The sequence below is a fragment of the Conger conger genome, chromosome 2 (genome assembly GCF_963514075.1).
Source record: "Conger conger chromosome 2, fConCon1.1, whole genome shotgun sequence".
Taxonomy (NCBI): domain Eukaryota; kingdom Metazoa; phylum Chordata; class Actinopteri; order Anguilliformes; family Congridae; genus Conger; species Conger conger.
The window spans coordinates 87,268,559-87,273,558 of NC_083761.1; the positions used below are offsets into that span (position 1 = coordinate 87,268,559).

General features: G+C 52.6%; 1 protein-coding gene across 1 annotated transcript in view; it reads left to right on the forward strand.

The window, feature by feature from the left end:
* notum1b (notum, palmitoleoyl-protein carboxylesterase b) overlaps window positions 1-5,000 on the forward strand; it is a 20,303-nt gene that overhangs the window by 6,830 nt on the left and 8,473 nt on the right. The window lies entirely within an intron of this gene.

Sequence of the window (5,000 nt, forward strand, 5' to 3'; positions counted from 1 at the left end):
AGCACTGTATATATCCACCTGCCACTCATGCTCCTCCAGGAAACACGGTGATGCGTTTAATAGAATTGTAACCCGGGGTGTGTGAAACCACACTGGAGCTCCAACCAAAAGCCTGACCACTTTTTAATGGGTTTTTGAAATACTTGAATGGCATGAAAAAGAGAAATTCAGTTAAACACACACACACACACAGACACACACACACACACAAGCTAATACACACGCACACACAAGGTAATACACATGCGTACACACATACACACACACACACAAGCTAATACACACACACACACACACAAGCTAATACACACACACACGCTAATACACACACGCACACACACACACACACACGCACACACACACACACAAGCTAATACACACACACACACACACAAGCTAATACACACACACGCGCACACACACACACACACAAGCTAATACACACACACACACACACAAGCTAATACACACACGCGCACACACACACACATACACAAGCTAATACACACACACACACACACAAGCTAATACACACACACACGCGCACACACACACACACACACACACACGCGCACACACACACGCGCACACACACACACACACACACACACAAGCTAATACACACACACACGCGCACACACACACACACACACACACACGCGCACACACACACGCGCACACACACACACACACACACACACAAGCTAATACACACACACACACGCACACACACACACACACACACACACACATACACAAGCTAATACACACACACACACACACACGCGCACACACACATGCACACACACACACACACACACACACACAAGCACTGCCGTCAGTGTCAGCTGCTGTTGCGTTGGTGCTTTAGCAGGTGGGCCTGATCCCAGCTTGCTGAAGGCTGAGCCGTAGCTCTTCTGCATTCTTCAAACAGCTGACCTTCATCTCCCCTGTGCAGCAATTTACTGAACACGGCAAGACCAACAGCTGTGCCAAAGGCGGGCTGCTAGTTAGCCGCTGGTTAACCGCTGGTTATCAGCTAGTGAGCTGCTCCTGTTCCACTGTAAGATGCTGTCATTTCTGCAAGTTTTCATAAAAAACACAGGTCTATGAATCAAGGCCAGGATGTGCTTTGGGAACTTAGGGCAGCTCCAGTGTATGAGATGTGCGACGATAAACAGAGCCCTCTAGTGGGCGGAAGCTGAATGTGCAGATTGTCTGTCTGGTCAGGAATTGGTGTGTGTATGTATATAGTGTGTGTCTGTGCGTTTGCGTGTGTACGTGTGTGCACGCGCGCGCGTGTATGTGTGTGTACGTGTGTGTTTGTACGTGTATGTGTGTCTGTGTGTGCGTTTGCATTGTAATTTCTCATGGGATGGGGGAAGAACGTAAGGTCACCGCCTCGTGAACTCTTGACTTGCCGATGGAATTCTGCGAAAACATTCCATCCTGTGTGCTGGAACAGTGTAGGTGCTGCTACGGCGACGGCGGAATGCGTACGTCGCCATGGTTACTGCACGCACCCCCCCCCCCCCCCGACGCTGATACCCTCTGGGGAAGGAGAGGAAGTGCCCCACAGACAGGGCCACTCATCACAGATCTCCTCTTCTCCTCTCAGCCCCGCACAGCCGCACGCACGGGAGCGAGTTTTACAGTCTGTGCACTCCTGCCTCCTCACTTTCTGAGAATGAGATGGGCAGGATTGTGTGAGTACACTTGCTGTTACGTCATTTGGCGTTGACACGATTGTGCGCCTGTCTGTGCTCAGTCTAATTGGCTAATTAGGCACAATTCCTCAGCCAGGAGAGGAGAGCTAACGACTGAAATCAGCCGGGTGAGTTCATGGGTGGAAGATACACAGGGCAGGCCTTCCACTGTCTGACCCCTGGAGTGTCCTGCCCTCAGCCGGGGGGGGGGGGGGGGGGGGGGGGAGCGTTTGGCCCCCCGTTTCAGGGGCACCGCGCGTTTCCATGCCGACGACGGGCGCTCAGCGGCCTATCAGCAGCCAGCACGGGCCCCAGAGAGACTCAGGGATTCAAAATGGAATTCAAAATGGCGGCTGAGCGGCCCTGCCTACGCGCAGCTGCGAAAAGAACGGAAAACGCGAGTCGATCCCGGCGTTTAACCCAGAGAGCCGCGCAGGGAGAGGGCGCAAACGGACACTGGCAGAGGGTGAATTCCACACAGATCTCAGGAAGTGTGTTTTTCACGCAGAGGGTGGTCACTGTGTGGAATGGCTTGCCAGGACAGAAAACACTGGGGTCTGATGCGGTGATAGATGCTATTTTTAGCCAAACTAAGCTGTAGGTGCACTTTAGTGGTGGGAAAAGGCGAACATTGTTGAATAACAGGCTGAATAACAGGCTGAATAACAGGCTGAATGACAGGCTGAATGACAGGCTGAATAACAGGCTGAATGACAGGCTGAATAACAGGCTGAATGACAGGCTGAATAACAGGCTGAATGACAGGCTGAATAACAGGCTGAATAACAGGCTGAATGACAGGCTGAACGGCCTGTTCTCCTCATTGTATTTGTTATGTTATTGTACGTTATGTTCTTTAGTCTTATATTCAGACTTAAGGGGCCAGTTTCAGAGACACATATTGAGCTTAGTCCTGGACTAAATGTGTTTTGTGGGTAATCTCCATTCAAAAATGTTTTGATTGAGCGTAATCAAAACATTCGCAGCATTCGCAAATCTTACTTCCTTGACTTTTTTGTTACATAAGGCACAGTTCCTGCCGACGTAGGGTCGCCTGTAGCGTAGTGGTTAAGGTACATGACTGGGACAGGGAAGGTCGGTGTAGCCACAATAAGATCTGCACAGCCGTTGGGCCCTTGAGCAAGGCCCTTAACCCTGCGTTGCTCCAGAGGAGGATTTTCTCCTGCTTAGTCTAATCAACTGTACATCACTCTGGATAAGAGCGTCTGCCAAATGCCAATAACGTAATGAGATGAGACGGTTTTGACTCATTTGAAGATTTGCCAATGGAATTAGAGCATTTCACTTCTTGTCGAGCCAACAGTACCTTAAAGCAAGATAATATTTTCTACTTCAGAAATAGAAATAAAAGATCTCAAGTATTATTGCAAGACTAAAATGCTTGTTAAGACAGCCATTTTTGGCAGTGACCTCTGATGTTGACAAAACTAAAATGAAATGTTCGATGACTGCTCGGGGAATGTTCTCAGCGTGGCATTCTGGGAATCTCTTCAGAATGTTCCACAACATTCTCAGAGGTTTTTGTGACAGCTGGGCTGGGCTGGGCTGAGCTGAGCTGGGCTGAGCTGGGCTGAGCTGAGCTGGGCTGGACTGAGCTGGGCTGGGCTGGACTGGGCTGAGCTTGGCTGGGCTGGACTGAGCTGGGCTGGACTGGACTGGGCAGGGCTGAGCTGGGCTGGGCTGGACTGGACTGAGCTGGGCTGGGCTGGGCTGGGCTGGGCTGGGCTGGACTGAGCTGGGCTGGACTGGGCTGGGCTGGGCTGGGCTGGGCTGGGCAGGGCTGAGCTGGGCTGGGCTGGACTGGACTGAGCTGGGCTGGACTGGACTGAGCTGGGCTGGGCTGGGCTGGGCTGAGCTGGGCTGAGCTGGGCTGGGCTGAGCTTGGCTGAGCTGGGCTGAGCTGGGCTGGGCTGGGCTGGGCTGAGCTTGGCTGAGCTGGGCTGAGCTGGGCTGGGCTGAGCTGAGCTGGGCTGGGCTGGGTCCACCACAGTCTGCTATGAGGGGCCACAGCGGGTGACCCCAGGGCACACGGCCCAGACCCCACGGCTTTACTGCACTTCTTGCTTTATTTACAATCACTGTGTAGTGAGATACCTCTCACTCGTCCAAAGATTTATAATAATAATAATTTCTTATTCAGCTGATGCTTTTATCCAAAGCGACTCATAATTGGTTAGACTATGCAGGGGACAATCCCCCCTGGAGCAATGTGGAGTTAAGGGTCTTGCTCAAGGGCCCAACGGCTGTGCGGATCTTATTGTGGCTACACCAGGGCTTGAACCACCAACCATCGGCCCACTCATGTACCTTAGCCACTAGGCTACAGCCTGCCCCAGTCATGTACCTTAGCCACTAGGCTACAGGCTGCCCCAGTCATGTACCTTAGCCACTAGGCTACAGCCTGCCCCAGTCATGTACCTTAGCCACTAGGCTACAGCCTGCCCCAGTCATGTACCTTAGCCACTAGGCTACAGGCTGGCCCAGTCATGTACCTTAGCCACTAGGCTACAGGCTGTCCCAGTCATGTACCTTAGCCACTAGGCTACAGGCTGCCCCAGTCATGTGCCTTAGCCACTAGACTACAGGCTGCCCCAGTCATGTACCTTAGCCACGAGGCTATGGGCTGCCCCAGTCATGTACCTTAGCCACTAGGCTACAGGCTGTCCCAGTCATGTACCTTAGCCACTAGGCTACAGGCTGCCCCAGTCATGTACCTTAGCCACTAGGCTACAGGCTGCCCCAGTCATGTACCTTAGCCACTAGGCTACAGGCTGCCCCAGTCATGTACCTTAGCCACTAGGCTACAGGCTGCCCCAGTCATGTACCTTAGCCACTAGGCTACAGACTGTCCCAGTCATGTACCTTAGCCACTACACTACAGGCTGACCCAGTCATGTACCTTAGCCACTAGGCTACAGGCTGCCCTAGTCATGTACCTTAGCCACTAGGCTACAGGCTGTCCCAGTCATGTACCTTAGCCACTAGGCTACAGGCTGTCCCAGTCATGTACCTTAGCCACTAGTCTACAGGCTGCCCCAGTCATGTACCTTAGCCACGAGGCTACAGGCTGCTCCAGTCATGTACCTTAGCCACTAGGCTACAGGCTGCCCCAGTCATGTACCTTAGCCACTAGGCTACAGGCTGCCCCAGTCATGTACCTTAGCCACAAGGTACAGGCTGCCCCAGTCATGTACCTTAGCCACTAGGCTACAGGCTGCCCCAGTCATGTACCTTAGCCACAAGGTACAGGCTGCCCCAGTCATGTACCTTAGC